General features: G+C 39.5%; 1 protein-coding gene across 4 annotated transcripts in view; it reads left to right on the top strand.

The window, feature by feature from the left end:
- The window catches only part of LOC100648878, a 141,632-nt gene that overhangs the window by 8,168 nt on the left and 114,689 nt on the right, over positions 1-18,775 (top strand). The window contains exon 1 of one of the 4 annotated variants that reach the window (XM_048410991.1): positions 9,674-9,695. The exons of the other annotated variants lie outside the window; for them this stretch is intronic. The gene's annotated coding sequence lies outside the window, so the exon portion shown is untranslated. Of the gene's footprint in view, positions 1-9,673; positions 9,696-18,775 lie in introns of those variants that run through there. 4 annotated transcript variants of the gene reach the window in all.

Here is an 18,775-nt window from a genome sequence, read left to right as displayed (position 1 = left end):
ACGCCTCGACTCGCCGCTATCGATGGCACGCGTGCGTCTGCGAGATGTTCGCGCGTGATACCGCGCGAAAGCCGAGCCGTGAGATGAGGAAAACCGGCTGGAAATCGGAAAATTGCGCCGACGTGGCGGGAAACGACGCGGCGCGGTACACGAGGGAACGGGAGAGATCGACGGCGAGCGGTAATCGTGTTTTCCCTCCGTTTACCGGGCCGAGATGCGACGCGAATTCGATAAAATCCAACGACGACGTATATCCACCGACGTGTTTTATTATACATACTCTTCGCAACCGAAATGAAATGGGTGGAGAGAGGCTGGCGAGGACGCTGCGTTCTTCGTACCGTTATTACGCATTTTCTTTGCTGGCGCGAATCGCCAGCCTCATGGCAGTAGTAACTTTACGTAATCGGGAGCTGCGTTTCTCTCTCGATGGGGTATCTGTTTTTCTATCGATGCGCTGGAACGTTGATTGTTCGACGAACGTGCACGTATATGGAGGGATAGGGATTTTCGTCGTAAAGCCGACGATTCCGAGCGAAACGTTCTTGCCGCTTCGGTTGATTGCTTTCGACGAATCTTCGATCGTTCGGGGAAAAATAAAGAAAAGAAGAGAAAGATAAATTAAGAAAAAAGTAGAAATCACAAGAACGACGACGGTGAACGAGAAACGTAGCGATTGCGGCACGTGGATCGATGCATCGTAACTCTCGTACGATCAGATACGTACACTGTGCAATTAACTCTCGTTATCCTGATAATTAGATTTTCGTCTGTTCGTTGAGATTCGGAAATATTAAAACGACGTGTATTTTGTGCAATTGAAATTTTCGCTAGATTTTATCATTGTCGCTACTACCAAAACATCAAACCGAATAAATTGAGCGGAATATAACTAAGTTTACTGTGAAATTCCATGCAGGAAAGATATGTTTTTCGAGGAACGATTTATTTCAATTGTTTTCGCAGTCAAAATTCGAAGAGTTTCTAGATTGTTCATTGTACACGTAGCTCAAATTGCAACTAGAAACGATTCTGTTTTCGGCTCTGACATATGGCGAAAAGCCTTTTCTGTTTATGGTTTCGAAAATTTATTGCTAACTAGTTCGCGCAATCTGATTCGCGAGCGCTTAGTTTTAACCTTTATGGGTCGTTTGTCTTTCCGCAATTACGCAACATCCAGCGATATGAAGCGTTTTGACAGACACCCCGTTTCTCGCGTTCGAACGTTTCCGCCGAAACGACGAATTTAACAGCTGTTTTCGGCTGTGCTTCAACCAGAGAAATTTGGAATATTCTAGATATATTGGAACTTCAAATAAATTTAGTCTTGTAATCTTTGTACAAATATTTTGGAGCCTCTCGTTATTACCAACTGTTTCCAGGGCCAAACAATGTTTTAAATTATATCAAAGTATTTAGAGAAACGCGTATTAATGCAACAGAACCTCGATTATCGTAACACTGATTCGCAAAATATTCGATTATCGGAACGCGTTAATTAACGGAAAATTTGTATTCCTGTAATAAATAAGTAATGACGAATAAGAGTTACGCGAAAAGATTCAAAATGAAATGTTGCATCGATGGAATTTTCGCCGTTGATGAATTGATATTAAAACATATTTGTAAAACAGCTCGGAATAAATGGTTTCTTCTCGTATCAAGATGAGAAGACATTCGATTATGCGAACAACGTATACCACAATCCCGTGTACTATGATTAGTTGGAATAATCAAGCTTCCACTGTAATATCGTGAAAAGTTTAAGGGGCAGAACGAATGCGGATACTCGCATGGAAACAATCCTCGAGACAATTTCACAGAAATTGTAAATTTGTTTAAACGCTTCTTTTGCATAAACATCGTTCAGGCAATTTGTTTCATCTGTATTTTCTCTTCGTTTACTTGGAATTTTCGTACCGTAGAACGAAGCTTTTCTCGCGTGTATCCTTTATATCGTGAGTTTTTCCTTACACACGTTTTGAACAATATAGCGAAAATATATAAGCGACAACGAAAGAGTTTTCAGAACTTCGGATTTCGTTACTTAGCTCCGCTAATTCCTATTAGATATATTTTGGATTCCGGATTCGTTCGATTTTTCCATTTTACGTAGGAGCTTGAATCTCATGGGATTTACTTTCTTGGATCAATGCGAAGCCAAATGGAATTTCTGCGTCAGAAGTAACCCGTGAAACTGCATAGTAGATGCTATAGCGTTTTCATATCACCTCCGTTTTATCCTTTGCAGCTTTATGATAAATTCGTTAACACTGTAATTCGAAGAAGCACAGAAATTTTCATTTCTCGTCCCTTCCTTTTATACCAGTAGCGAGAATAATATAATTTGTTCGACTGAAAATGTAACGTACGAAATATTCATTTCATATTTTTCCCTTCACAACTACTCCGTTAAATCCACTATTCGTCTATTTTTCTTTCATATAATTTTCATTCTGTTTTTTTTTAGGATATACGTAAAAACAAATAGCAAAGACGCAACCTCTATAAGTGTCGTTAACCTCGTTCGTGCAGGTGGACTTCGGTAATAATAATGCTGGATCCGTAATTGCCGTTGGTGGTTAAACAGACTGATATAGTACAAAATGAGACGAGGTTGTCGTTCTGCTCCGACGTATCATTTGTCATTCATGACTCTTTCGCTATTACGGATTAGATCTTAATGAACTGATCGTTCGAGCGATTTTTTCTCATGAACAATGCATCTAATTTCGATTTCATCGTCGAACGAGTTTATATGCGCTACGAAGAACGCTACGTGAATTTTATCCAAACTATGTATTGTATTTTAACGCTCAACTATATAGCATTGCTTGTATAAATGATAGTTTCGATTAAATTCAAGTTAGGTTACATGATTTTTTAAAGGTATTCTGTTTTCGTTTCTATTTTACGTCGTACGCGATAAACGTTATAGACGATGTTTATCGTGTAAAATAACGAAGTGCTCTAAAATGAAATCCAAGACGAAGCTGTCGTGGATGACCCACGATACGAGGATACCATTTGAGAGTTAATGAGTTTCGCTGTACAGTAGAACTCCGTTTATTGGAATAAGATTTTGGTTAATGTTTGAATATAGCACAGTAAGTAATAATAATAGAATATACAAATATATATCCGATTATCTTCTAGCATTGGATCCTCTTAAGAATTCTTTCGATGAATGTGTTCAGCCTAGTATACTAAAAGGTAAATAACTCGTGAGAATTGTATAAATTTATCTCAACATAGACTTTGATATTTGAATGAAGAATAAATAATTGGAAGGAACTTGTATTATATATACGCGTGAGTCGCAGTTATACAAACTGTTTGTCTTTCAATGGATTTAGATAAATGGAATTTCACTGCATTTACATGTATGTAAATCTTTTTTCTGCCTTTAGTTTATCTTTTTGTGCGAAAACTCGTTCATACGAGATCGAGTAAATTACAACTGATAACTAAAAAGCAAAGGAACATGTCGTTTTAAAGTAACATGAGTCTCAGCTGGAATAAATGTATTTGCTTGAAAGTACAAGCACGAACAAACGAGGGCCATTGGTCGTGCGGTCGTTAATGATCTTACCATTGAGAAAAAAAGAAAAAAAAAAAGGGTAGCCGGCATGATTAATCGTGTATCATCGCGTATCGAGCATCATTACCATAAGTATATCAATAATGTATATCGACACCATGAACATCATCAATATTAAATTAATCTGCAGTTCCAACAGTCGTATCGAACAGAATTCAGAATCTTCTTCGATAATAATTCTTTCCTCGATTTCTGTGTTCACCTTGGTGTGTCTCATGGAAGAACCGGGTACTGAACTGGATACGACCGATTGGAAAAACAAGAAAACTAGGCAGCAGTCGACGTAGTTTTCAAGCTGTGTATATGTATACGTTTTAATGAACTTTCTCGATCGGATAAAAGTGTCACTCGACTATCGGTGTACCGAGGAACGACACGTTTTCCTTAATAATGTCGATCGCTAGAAATATTAGCACGTGCCTGGATTCATACGAGCCTATAGATTTACGGATTTATGGGTGATGGTGGAAAAAAAAAAGAACTACCATGTAGGATAACATTGCTCGGATGCCTTCGATCGGGACAAGCATTAAAATCTTCTGGCGCTTGTCTGCCGGTCTCAGAACTCGTTCGATGAATCACTGCCGCGTTTTCTCGTCGCTCGGGTAGGTAGCTACATGAAAATGCTAATCGCCGCAAATGGCAGCCGCGCGCCAACGATAATGAGCACTCGCCGTTGCATCTCGGATTCGAAACGACTCGTGTCGCGCACGATCTATAAATTTTTCTTCTCAGCTGTTCGGCCTTGAACTATTCATCCCTTTCGTTATCCCTCGACTTTGTTTCCATGCTGTTTAATTTAAATTCTGATTAACAAAAGGAAAGTCTGAAACGTTCGAAAGAGTTCCGTTTGAAAGTTGTTGCAATTGCGATTTCATGTAATTATAGGATGAATGGTTGTTTAGTACCGGTATGATGTTATTTGGAGAATATCGTTAATATCCAGGGTGTTGGAAGTACTCGTGTTGCAAGTAATCAGGTTACGAGATCCAATCAGTTGAAGAATAAATGAAGGGCGTTAAGGCTGTCTACGTTCATTAACGGAAGCCACTGAAGAGCCATGCTGAAGGGGAGAGATCGGACGGTATCCCTATGGGAAAAGATTTTCTTATAACGGATAGGCTGCGTAATTGCTCGCGACGTAAAAAGAGGGAAATTGTCTCGAGGATGGGAGTGGAAAATTCCTTTTTATTTTCTTTTTATCATACTCGCTTATTGCGCTTATTGCAATAAGTGCTATAAATATTAATGTGTTTTTTAAAACATAGCAATTATTCTTTGACGGGCAGAGATTTGTGGACGGGAAGGTAGAAATTTCAGGAAACGATTAAAACGTGTTGGAACTTTTTTTTTGAGGTACGTACAGATAAAAGGACAGGTAGAGATAGAAAAATCAGTGTTATAGGGTCGATTCTCATCTTTCACGGACTTTATAAAATGTCTGAAATGAAACCACAGAATGGAGTTACTAACGAGCGTTTATTATTATATCGATTATTTTTGTAATTTATAGTTTCTTGATTATCTGTGTAACCCTAGACTTTATATTCGATTGTTCTCCAGCCAAGATACTACGAGAGATTAAATAGAACAAGAAGATCGTTTAGTAAAAGTACTTCGTGAAAGTTGGGAATGTTTATACGAAAGTATCGAAAACGAGATTAACATGGTATGCAATTTCTCAAGGTAAAGGAAATTCCTGCCGACATGCTCGTAGCATGCAGATTAATAACGAAATTAGCAAATTTTCTATGGACTTAATTAAAAAAGTTAATCGTTCACTTTCCTCTTTAATCCTTATGCTAATAAATAGATAAATAAATACACCATGTATATAAGCGAAGCTGGCGTATCTTTGTCTAATCTATTAACAGGAGAAGTTTGCCAAATCTCGATCGTCAGATCTCTTGCAAACGATGCTTAGCTTGCACGATACATCGCTAAGAGAATTTGACCAGACACAACGTAGAAATTCGCTGGTTCGCGTCACGACCGATACTCCAAGAATATTCTTGGAATTCTTCGATTCTTCGCAGATTCCTTATCGACAATCTTAACGTTTGTTGCAAAATCTTCGCACGAGATGCGTCTGTCCTTTCTCCTCTTCATTTCACCGTATAGATAAATAGCATACAACTTCGATTAATCGAATTATTATCCGATTTCGCGTTTATTCTAGTACACATTCTATCGCCTCGGCTCTCGATATTAAACTTGTCAATTTTGCGTGGCAGTCGACCTTTGAGATCGCTAATTTTGTTATGTTTGGTTTGGCGAAAAAACATTCGGCGCTACTTGGACGTGTCGGCAACCGTTACGCGCAGGTTCGAGCGAGCGCAAGGAGATCTGGCTGGATTCCAGAAGCGTCTGGCGGAGGCGCCGGTTTTATTGTCTCCCGATGGCTTTGCCCACGCGAACCGCGGCGCTTAATCGACGTGCCTTGGGGCTAATGCCTTCGCCAGACACGCGTTGTTCGCGTTCAGACTCCGCAACGGGTCGTTTCGCCGATCGTGTGACGAAAGTCGATCGTCGATCGTGCCTCGGTGATAATCGTCCGATCCGGAACTAAAATCGTCGCTCCCGGCACTTTACGGAGGCATTTGCGCTCGAAACTGGACAACAATGTTTCGCTTGTGCGGCACGTATTTACGCCGAAGGTGGAGACCTTGCGCTGTGTTCGTAATCGAGGTTCTTGTTAACGTTCTTGAGAATCCTTGAGCAAGTTTTTAGTCGACCAAGGGATTCGCGTTGATATACTTGGTCGTTTAGTTTTTCGCTACTTCAAATTACTCTTGTAGCTTTGTAATCAATTTTGAAGGTTACACTCGAGTATGTTTAAAATAAGATTTCGATTCTAATTTCATGGTTTCACTTTCTCCAATTCCATCGGAGGGTTTCAATTTTAGGTCGAATTTTTATTCAAATATACAGCTATGAATACGGAGAATTCGAACATTTCTTTAAACGTTCAACAAGACCGCAAAACACGCGTTTAATCGAATTTTGAAATTATTATTACGTTTTATATTTTACGTCATAAATTAGATTATCCCAAAAATTTCTTGCAGTAATAGAACAACATGGATCGTACGTAATTCGATGAGATAATATAAAACCAAAAATGTTGTGCATCTATTACTTCCTCGTAAAACGAACAAATTTCCCAGCAGATATTTTCAATTCTCTTAGATATCGTTCTTGGAATATAAAGCGAAAGATCTATCCGGCCAAAAATTTTGACATATCGCTATATTTTTTCGATCGAAGCTGGTTATCGTATTGCTGTTATTTAATTAGAATTAGTAATTAAAGAAAGTAAAAAATGTCAGATATTCGGCGTTAAAGGGTGTTGGAAGTGACGTAAGGGGCGGTATCGGATGCATTTTGGATTAAAATACAGCAGATAGATTTGTATCTGTGTAACATCGATAATTCGTGGCCGTAGGCTCGAATCAATTACAAATTATATACGGGTGTAAACTATTACGGAAGACTGGATATCTTTCGTACGAATCGAGCGCGGAAGAGCGGTAGGGAAAACCGAGGACCGTTATAAACAGTAGGTACAAGCACGAAATTACGTCGTTTAAGCATAATGCAAACGCAGTTCGCATGTAGCGTTTATTATCGAGTGTGCCGTCGCGTCTGATTATTATGCACGTGAGCGCGCGGGAACTTTAACGCTCGCATAAAGAATCATTTTTATAGGACAGATATATGGGAGCATTTTGATCTAATTCGCAACGTCTTTCTCGCTTTTAACTCATGGAAACGATTCCAATTGAAATGTTTATTAATCCTCGGCCGGTAAGAAACGCTTGTAACGTAGCAGTATCGTCTATTTTAACTACTTAATTTTGAATTTTTCAATTGTAAAGCACGATTTTCCACGCGTGCTTTCTCTCAATTATTCGAACGATGTTAAATGTAAGAGATACATATATACGTTTGTTTATTTATTTATGAGAATTGTATTAAATCGTATTATATCGCGATTCTCAGGCTTTCCTTTGAAAAATTCTAGGAGTACCGCGTAGGATAATATTGCACGAAGGGGAACATTTTTATTTATTTATGAAAGAAACCCGGAAGAAAATTCATTTTAATAAGCCGTACAACAAACTACGTGGTCTTACTACGTAATCTTACAGGAAATAAAGCTGGATACCATGGATGAACGTTCTTTTAGCTTCCATTTCGACTCATATCTCTCCCTGGGGTTTGTTTCCAGCTTACGATACAGACACCTCTACAACAAGAAGACGAAAAGGGAACGGCGATCATGATCGGAGTGAACGACAGCTCGTAAGATCGAGCCTCGTACATTAAATGGACACCGACGCCTACGCGAAATACACGGGGCACGTGTGCCTCTTCGAAGACGCATTTATAACACATTTTTATCGGTCACGCCGGCCGGTTAAACGGCTGTTAAAAGATGCAGCATCATGAAAAAATTCGACTCGCTCGGGGCAAGGTCGCTGTTCCCTTTCTTATTTTAATAACTTTCCAGGCTCGATATTGGCGTAACGTTAATGTGACATTTTCTGTTATTAATGATCGCAGGACGATGATCTAAGACGTAGAATTTACCTGAAATTTATGAAATTTATTCAAAGAGGTTATTTCAAGAAATTTACAGGCTGCAAGTATAATTATACACATCTGATAAGCGTATTCTGTCCAGTTTAATCACGGTCGTGTAAAGGAAATTTATGCGTAGAATAGCAGATTTAAAGTAGAAATCTTGGAATAGATATTTAAAGGTAGATCGCGTAGAACTTTTATCGTATACCTACGATCATTTATTTCCTGCATTTTTGTATATTTTTCGCGTTACTTCTTCACCTGTGTGTTCTCTATGTTTCATTTAACGCTCGAACATCGAGATTAATGTAACTCGAGCAAATCGTTGTACTGGAAAAAAGTTAAATGAGCGTGATGAAAAGTAGGTGCACGAGCATCGTCGAGTGGCGCGATGAAATTGTTTCCCGAGGTCAAGTAGGTCTTCTTGTTACTTTATTGTATGTAATAACAAGATAAGCTGCACAAATGAATTCAATATCTGTACGGAGTGTATAGAGTACGTAAATAGAAAATTGCTTCTAATGAAACATCTACTTCAAATTACCATACCTAAGATGTTTCTTTTGATCTGCGATCTGTTATCGATGCTAAATCGGTTTGCATAAAGACACGATGTATTGCCACAACTGTAGGTACAATCGTATCGATATTCCTCTGCTCGATTTCTCCAATTATATATAAATATTAATTTATTCGTATACAGTATATCGATGTAGAGTCATTTTAAGTTTGCATTCAAGTAGATACTATACATTCTATAAAATTTATATTCTATAAATTGTACGTTAGATTTTTGGCGATTTTTATGCTTCGTTAAATCCTGAAAAGGGTTCGTTTCTACATTAAATTAAAGAAAGATTAAAGTCACATACGATAGAGATAATTCTCAGCATTAAAACGAATGATCGCCTACGATGATATCTCGTCTGCGTTCATTAAAAAGGGGAGACGTGGAAAATTGATCACAGCGAAATCCTATATTTCATGTTTCAACCTAATATGACGATGCGTTCGTCCCTCGCGCGTTCCTTCTCTTTCATTTATAACTTTTCTGACAGTTGGATAAATTTTGAACGATGAATTGTGCGATTAGATAAGAAAATAATTTGTTAATTAATCCTTGTATCGTTCGGTCGATCGAGTTTTCAATGAAACCGGGAACGTTCAGTGCCGAGGCTTCATTCAGCTAAGATTCATCAAAAAACGACTGCGCGACCAAGTGCACGTCATTCTGCCGTGCGATAATGTATCGTTCGAAAGTCAAAACCCGGTTTACCACGAGATAAAGCGTTGTTGCATCATATGTGGTATGTATGTGTGTGTGTGTCTGTGTGTGTGTGTGTGCTTCGTTCACTTCTAGTAGGACAAACGATGCTAGTTGAATGAGAACGATCTTCCGTCGGATGTCGACATTTCGTTGCTACAGCGCGTCGCAGCTCGTTTTCATCATGGATCTTCCTATGCTACCTGCAGGCGTGATTCGAATTATATCAATCGTTTTCTTCGGGTATGATGAAAACAATATTTCGCTGCTAATTATCGCGGGATAACAAAAATGTTCCAATAAGCTTCGATCGTTTTTCTTTCTTCGTTTCGTAGTAAGATTTCGTTGATTTTGTTCGTCGATCGTTATTATCGTGTTCGTAGTGTGAAGTCTTAACAGGTCAGTTGAAAGAAAAAAAGACAAAACAAAATCAAGGACCCACCGTCAACACAGCGATTAATTAATCTTTGGCCATTACGTTGAGTGCGCTTGACCTACGCACCGTATCGATCCCGCGATTATTAAGACGCTGTCACTCGGTCGGTCTTTGTGCAAACACAGTCGACGAATAATTGATTATAACGTCGTAACATCGATATTGCACCTGATATAATACGCTGGTGGAGATCGGTCATTGATCCGTCGTGTATCGATGATATGTCATTTACATACGAGGGAATGTGAATTTTAATAGCCTTTCAGCTGTGTCGAATTGCGACCAACGTCGTCTATTTGATCTTGTACTTTGCGAATTTTCAATAACGCGATCTTCCCCTTTCTGTTCTCGTATAAAATGTTTAGGTATTTTAAAGGTTAAGCATCTTAAACGAATATGTTTTAGGAATGTCGAATTAATTCAAAGTAAACTAAAATTCAAAGTAAGTTGAAGTATTTCGGAGTCTTATAAATATTAAGATACGAAAATTTGTATTTGGTCCCGAACGATAAAGTCAGGGAGCATTAGGCGGCATTATTTTCAATGTATGCATTTGCCTGAGAGAAAATTATAGCCACCGGATTATTTGTATTCCAACGAAATACAGAGCGGAGCAACGTTTAAAATGCTTTTTAAAACAGCTTAACGTGGTATAAATCATAACGATTTTATACATATAAATGCAGTAAAATACTAGTTTGGTTATCCTTGGTATAATATATTTCTGTCTGTTTTTAAAGATAGAATTTTATTGTAAGAAGAGGATTTTATTTTTCTCGTTTGTTATTATAGTCCGGTCCTTTACGACTTAAAGAACCAGGAAAAGAAGGTAACAAAATTAGCTTAGGGATAATATACAAACTCTAATGTACTTTAATGAAATATTTCTAATACTTTTCAAATTTTCTATTTTCCCTTCAAATCTATTTCTCATTTTCGTAAAAACAAGAAAGATTTAAGCAAACGTTATCTCTTCTTTTCTCATTGCTTTCGAATCAAGTAATTAGCATCTTCAACGAAAGGAAAGAATCTTTTGCGAAGAATGGCCTTTAACCATCGAAGCCGAGGTACGTTCTTAACTCCGCCAGTGGCTTCAAAACACATTTCTTTCGCGTATCCAACCTATCGAGTAATCCGTCGATATGAATAATACGACGCATCGTCGAACGCTTTTATACCAAATCTTTCTGTTCCTTTTTCCCTTGTCGCGTGAGATTTTCGTTCCTCTCGGCGAACCTTGATTTTAGATACCGCGAGCGGCCTCGAGAAGGTCGAGAGCGCGCCTTTAAGGCCGTAGCCACATGTTCATGTGGCCGTCGGCTAGCGGTAGGTCAATAAGCCTCGCTTTCAGCCAGATAAAACGCCCCTTTCTCTCGCGCGCGCGATCTACTCGCTCGCGTACACGTGCTCGATCGATCGGAATAATTTGCTCGCTATTCATTTCGGAAAAAAGGCTTCGAGTTGTCGTTCTATAGATTTTGAAGAACCTCTATCACTCTTTACAAATCGACTTCGATCGAATAAACTTTTAGTATCTTCGGACGTGATGTTCGTCGACTATTCTGTAAAATCTATGAAAGGAATATAAATTAGTTGGGCAGTATCGATAATGTTCATCGAATTCACGCGAAACGATTTAGTAATTTCGAGACCTCCTGCTGTCTCTCTCCTGCCCTACCTTTGCACCTTTTCACCCTTCTTTTACCATATTTACTATTTTCTTTTTTCCTTCGAGTCATCCTACTTCGACTCTCTTCACTGGTCCTTATATACCATGTATTCGATCTTGTATCTCTCCTTTGAATCTTCCCTCCTTATCTTTCTTTCTTTCTTTTCTTGGTCTGGTCGTGGCCGTCTTTCGTCGGGATGAAAGCGTGTAAGCGTCATCCACACGCCAGTGGGAAGATTCTTCACGTGCACGGTCCAGCTCGTCTCAGTTTGAGAACTGAAGCCTGCAAGCAGGTGCGCCGGATACATTCTTACATTCCACTCGGCTCTCGTCCTCATCCAGCATCACGCGTCGACCTCCTCCGCCGTGTCCTTCTCCTCGTCCTTCTCCTCTACGACTTGTTCTCTTTCTTGTTCGTCGCGGTCGTCTTCTTCTTCGTCGTTGTCGTCGTCGTCGTCGTCGTCGTCATCTTCTTCTTCTTCTTCCTCTTCTTCTTCTTCTTCTTCTTCTTCTTCTTCGCCTTCCTGTTCTTCTTCTTCTTCATCTTCTCTTCCGTCCTTTACTTCTTCATCTTTTCTTCTTGCTTTTTATTTTCCCACCGGTATGTTCTTTTCTTCGGCTTCTCGTCGTACCTTCGAAACGATTCTCTCGAACACGCAGCGCTAGCTTTCGTTCAAAGTTTAAAGCGCCGATAATCGTACGGAGAAGGAAAAGCAGATATCCTTTTACCTTCTTAAAGATGAATAGTGAATTAACGTAAGTCTAGGCGTGTTCACGAGATTTTGTTCTCTGAAACTCCTTATTGAAATATACGTTTGTATCGTAGTAAGAATATAAAGAATCCTTTTCCATACCCTTTCGATAATAGATATAGTAAATACACAAAGTAAATGGAAATTGTTCCCTCGCTTTCCATTTTCCACTACAGATTTCAATCTCTCTGTTCGTAACGATCAAGTATCAAACATTTTAACGCGTTCTCGCTTTGGAGTCAGTCAAAGCGAAATCGCGTCGAAGGCGAAATATCTGGCTACACCTGATCCAATATTCCTTGATAACAGGTTCTAGGATATTGTCACCGCATCCTTTCAAAGACAATTTAGTACGGTCATGATCATACTCTCGATAGGATATTGTAGACCGACCACAGAGGAATCATGTTGCGTGTAAAGTGTTTACATCAGTTCGTGGTAACTGTGTGTATGATCGCGTTTGTAAGGAAACTTTGGTCCCGGCTTTGCTGGACATTTGTCGAACAAGCCAAGATCGCTAGTCTATGGTTATGGCCAAACATGGTTCGGTTATGCTTCTTTGCCTCGTGCATGCGTCTGCTTTCGGAAACGTCCGAATACATCGCGAATTCTCAACGACCCGTAGCCAACAGTTTACGTGGCCGATTTACAAATTTGCCAGTTTTGAATCGCTAAAAACGCAGCTGATATTCTCGTTCCAAGAAAATTCGTAAATATAAATTGGTATATTTCGAGCGATCCCTGGAAACTATTCAAGTATGGAACTAAAATTCTACGTGGTTATACGTACTTGAAGAGTGTTTCGTGACGATAAAGGATCTCCGTATGGATATTTACAAAATTGTAATAAAAAAGACGAGAATAACCGAAGGGATCTTCTTCTTGTTAGGAATTAGAATTTTTATAGGAAAATTAGGAATATCAGAGAGAATCGTGATATAGGTTCTTGTATCAAATTCTCTCTTCTCGAGAACCGTGGAGGCTAGGAAAACCGGGTTGTGCCTGCACCACCGCGGCGTAACGAAAACACTCGAGACTGGGATAACAACCGTTGCACGATAGCGTCGTCGAAACGAACACCGAGGTTAGAAGCCGGTGCTTAGGAAGGAAATCTTCGCGGAAACCGATATCGCAAACGTGTTTAAATTTAATCAACTTGCTTCTCGGCAATTTTCCCCCTGCGGCAGTCGAACGAAAAATGTTTCAGTGAAGTACGCGCAGATATCTCGCAAGGATATTTCGCGAGAGAAACGCGATAGGGAAATAACGTTGGCAAAGTAACCAATAGAAAACAAATTGTCGGAGCGCGCTTTTCACTTTTTTCATTCCATTCCATTCCATTTTTCGTTTCATTAAACTGGAAACTTGTTGTGGCGCTAGCGTTGATGCAGAACGATAACAAACAAAGTCAACGAATGCCAAGGCAACGAATTAAATCCGCGTTAAATTATTATCCGTGTAACAAGTTCTTTATTTATTGCTGATTAATTTCGCCTCTGACTCGATAGGGATACAAAACGACGAGAAGAGGCTACAAAAGGACAAACGGGAAAGGTTCGTGGACAGGAGGGAAAAGGGATCGTCGTGTCCTGACCTTATCTAGCGACGTACGACTACCTTGTAACGCCGGTGCAACGTCGCGTAATTATAGTAGACAGGAGTAATTGCTCTCAGGAACTGGGAAGCAGTCCGAGTTCCACGTATATTGGTACAGGAGTAAACTCGGTAAACTCGTTGCGTCGTGTAACACGAGGACTCCAGTCGCGATACATGTCACGGAGGAATTGTTGCCAACCATTTCCATAACGAATTTTCAAACGTTTACCGTGGTGGCCGGTTTCCTCGCTTCTTTTATTTATCGAACGATTTCTATCGTTTGCCGTTGTTGTGATACAAATTTAAGTAATTAATGGACTGTCGATGTTCGTACAGGATACTGTATGTATCGACTGCGTTTATTTGAACGAAACTTTTGTTGGTTGAGTCCACTTATCTGAACCTCGATTGCTATTGTACGAACGAAAATTTATAGATAACACGGAGAATCAGTGAATTTGTATTATATAAACTGCTTGTCTCCAAAAATAAAGCAGCCGCGCATTATATGGTCCGATGATTAATTTTTGAAGATAGATCAGTACATAGATTAACTTCCATAGAATATTCCCAGTGACGATAAACCCGTATATACAGGGTTTACGGTTTATACGAATGCGTAAATATGTATCTATGTCATTTTGTCGTGAAAGCGAGATGTTCTTTTTTCGTTCAACTAATTAGACACTTGGCAGTTTCACTTCAAGAGGAATACATCGAGAGCCATAGAAAAGTTGGTTTAAAAATGTAGCTATAACAAAAATTCATATTGCTCTACAAATTCAAAAGAGATTCGTGTAATTCGTTTACAACGATCCTGCGCTTTCTCTAGCTCTCGTCGTTGTTCGAATAAAAAAGAAAAAAAGGAAAAAATAATAGGCATGCAGAATAAATAATACAGAAAGGATAGTATAGCTTATCGAAGGTTCAGTTGGAGAGTTACAGATTTAATTAATCTATGTAATGTAAATTTATGGACTCTAGTACTACCTTTTTCTAGTATTCTACGTGTTACCCAAGTGCTCTGCATAAATTACGAACGATAAAATATAACCGTGATTAGGATACGGCCAGTCTTAATTAAAAAGCGACGAAACCGATTGCACCCAAAGGACTCGCTTGAAAAAATCCAGCGCAATTCATTACCCGCGCCTTAGGTAGCAAGGCGGGGGCTTCTCGTAAATTCGCCGCTTCTTATCCGAAACGCTTGATTTTTTTCGCGCGATTCTATTAATTTTACACGACGATGTTATTTCGAAAGGGGTCAGAAGGAGTAGTTGCACGTGCACGACCGTGCCGTGGTCATTAATAACATTTAATCTCCCTTGCAAAAGCGTCGGCGTGCGGGGGTGGGGAAACGGAGTGAAGGGAACCGGAGGCCGGTCGCTTTCCAAGAGGGGACCATTATCTGTCCACGACCGGCCTCTAATTCGCATAATTCGGTTTAGGCCCACATTAGGAGCGACGTTTATCCGACGCTCCTGTGTCCGTAAAATCGCGCCCATCGCTGGCGGCCCTGGAATTTACGAGCATCGTGGCCACATGCTGGTCGAGACCCTCTTTTTTTCTCTTTTCTCTTTCCTTCCTGTTTTCACGTCCTCGCCTTTCCCGTTTGCAAAAAGTACCTGCACGAAATAAAAGGAAAGAAGTTGGATAGCGGCCGCGATACGTAATCGGCCACCAGAATTACGAGACGCAGATATATCGATAACACGTATCGGACAGGTGAAGATGCAGATACATCGATAGCATATCGGTTATTCTGACTTTTTGTATGGAAAATTATCGGTCTTTTTTCTGGTTATATACTAGCTCTGTTATGTTTGTTTTGTGATTCCGAGTATGTCCGATGAACGATTTAAATAATGCGAATCTACGTAGTAATAATATGTAATATATAATTATCGATAGCTCGATATTAATTACGTGGATTAATTAATCAGTGATCGTAGCTGTCGATATTTTCATCCAGTACGAATACGAGCGAATCGTACAGTTTTAATAGTCACGTTTGAAGAGGCAGTATATACTTAGCTGTACATGGAAATGGCGCGTTACCAACTTGCACGAAATTGTTTTCGGAGAAGGACTCGTAGACGGAGGATTGGTCGACGAGTCGAGTGTCAGTCACGTCCGGAAAGATCGTATCGCGATTCGTAATCCCGTTTGCTCTAGTTGGTCGCAAAGTGTAGCGTTACTCGTTTTGTACTTGATCCGATACTATGCGAGGAATCTATGGTTCTCGCGTACTTGGTTTGGTATTTCGTGTCTTATCCCTTGCCGGGTTGTCTATCGGCAGATTCTTGTTGCTTCGTTGGTTGTTACAGTTTCAGTGAAAGGTGTAGAAATTGATACGTTTGCATCCTAGGTATTTGAAAGTAAGTAACTTTTCGTAAATACAATTTCATATTCGACTATCGATAGTTACCGATCGTTTGGATAATTTTTTAAGAAAATTTATAATATTCGTTTCGTTCGAAGAACACAAACGTTTTCTGCTGAAAAGAACCGCTACTCTACCTTATTCGTTGCTCGTTTTCTTTACTTCCGAACAATTCCTTTGGTCGATGAAGTATATTACGCGAAAGCATTTGCCGGTACAATATTAACGATCCAAGTTGTAGCGTAGTTTCCCTGGGCGTTTCGCTGATTGTTGGCATATTCAAAGCGCGAAGAGAACGGTTCGAGTGGCGTAACGTTCTTCATAGGGTGCGTGTCGACGCTGGAGGAAACTAACCTAAGATCCGACAAGTCGATAGCGACGGTCGAGAATGGTTCAAGTTATTGATCATCGTGGCAGGAGATGCACCCCTGGTTTGCAGGTGCGCCGCACTATTGCAACGCGCAACGCCGTTACTACCCCTGCGGGACTTTTCTTCGCTCTTGATGACACTGCTACAAAATGCTAACTGATCGTGCCGTTACGACCCAATTACTTCGTCTCTGCAACCGTATTCTCCATCTCGAAACTCTCGTACAGCGTAAAACCTGTGTTTCTATCGACGACACGAATTCATGAATTATCAGGCCGTAACGCGTGAAATGTCTGTATATCGATATTTTAATTTCCACGCTTTTCTGTATCTTATCTTTATTGTTCGATTTCGGCTGCGTAAACCGCTTCGTGTATTTCCATACTGTTACGAATAGCGTGTGTTGGTGTTTGCAAAATGAAAAATGCATCAGCCGAGCAGGATGTGACGACAAATTCTTGGTACACCTGTATGGCTTTTTCTGTCTACACAAGTGTGTTGAAGAATGCGTTATTGTTAACAGACAGATCTTTGAACTTTGACAGCCGGTGTAACATTATACGACTTTTGCACAAATGGCAATTCATTCCAGGAAACTGGTCTGAATTTATATTCGATAATTATTATCAATTGTCATCCCTGACGATTACAATTGCATTTATGAATGACAAATTGATCGCGGTTCAAATTAGCAGATTTACTTTTAACAATTACGTTTCATACGTTGAGTTGATCGGAATAGTTTTCTCTTTCTTCTTCTTTTTCCTCTTTTTTAATTATTTTTTTCTTTTTTACATCTATACGAATCGCAAATCATACCGTAGTGTTAGTTATACCGATATCGAGCATCGATAGAAGCGAGTTTTTATTGATAGACGCGGTAACGAATAAAAAAAAAAGCGTGTATTAGTAGGATTTGCGAACTACGTATTTATTCAGCTATTCAATCTCCGTTGCTAGACTATTTTTTCAATAAAAACTCTTTACAAATATAACTTGGAAGCTATCCCCTTATTTTTCTACGATATTTTCTATGCTAACGTAATTACAAATAGACTCTGAATTTTATGCTCTAACTTCGAGATAAACTCCTTAATAACGATCCGATCTTTGATAGTTTAGAAAATAAATAAATAAATAAATAAATAAAAAGAGAAGAAACATTCGCCGTTTGTATCGTAGTCGTTATATTATCTTTCATTACTGGACGGCAAATTTCTCTGTTATTATCATGTTTTGCATGATATTTCATGGATTCTTTTCGCTCGGCGACACAAATCTCGTTCGACGAGTACCTAGACCTTCATACGGATAGCTACCATCCCTGGCGACTTCACGTCTATCTCTTCCTCTTTCTATTTCTCTTCACGACCGATTCTCTTCGTTAGTGCCGTGTCGCTTCGTGCAATAATAATATTCCACTGCCAATTATACGCACTCTCTGACGCACGTTACGCATAACCGACGCTCCACCACGACACGCCGTGGACATATATTGCGTTTGGACGTTTCTAGACAGGTTCCATTATACCTTTGACGTGGTGGCTAGCCGGCGGAATAATTTCAGAAACCAATTGCGGTTTTGCGTTGTCCTTTCTTGCGTGATATTATCTCTCGCGTCAAAATAGCAATAATCTCAGTTCGTGGAGAAGTTTCGCCATTCAGAGCGAGGGGATTACCACGTCGTCCTACGTATACGCATGCAGGTGTATGCCTCATGATTGAAATTTTTCCTCCGAATAGGAAATCGAGCCAACCGTGGATCGCTAACTGTTAGCCTAGTAAATGAGTCAAGCAAAGTTCTAGCAAACTAGAGCTGTGTCTCATCTTTGAGAAGGAAGGTGCCGTTTTGCCTTTGTATGGAAAAGGACTGTACGTGCTTTTAATTTTATATAAATTGCAGTTCTACGATTCTGCAGATAAATGGAGCTCTATCGTAACGAAATAGAATAGAAAAATGAAAGCGTAGAATCTTTCTTCTACGTTTAATATAAAATATATAAATCTATTTTGTTAAATACGTTGGTTCGAAGATCGAACTTGTATTAAAAGATCACCGAACAAATGCGTTTGGCAGAGTAACGTGAAATCGAATAAGACGAAGGTGTTCCGTTCTC

Source organism: Bombus terrestris, chromosome 12 (genome assembly GCF_910591885.1).
Source record: "Bombus terrestris chromosome 12, iyBomTerr1.2, whole genome shotgun sequence".
NCBI classification, from domain to species: domain Eukaryota; kingdom Metazoa; phylum Arthropoda; class Insecta; order Hymenoptera; family Apidae; genus Bombus; species Bombus terrestris.
Note: the sequence above shows the minus strand (reverse complement) of the source record. Positions and strands in the feature narration are given on the sequence as shown.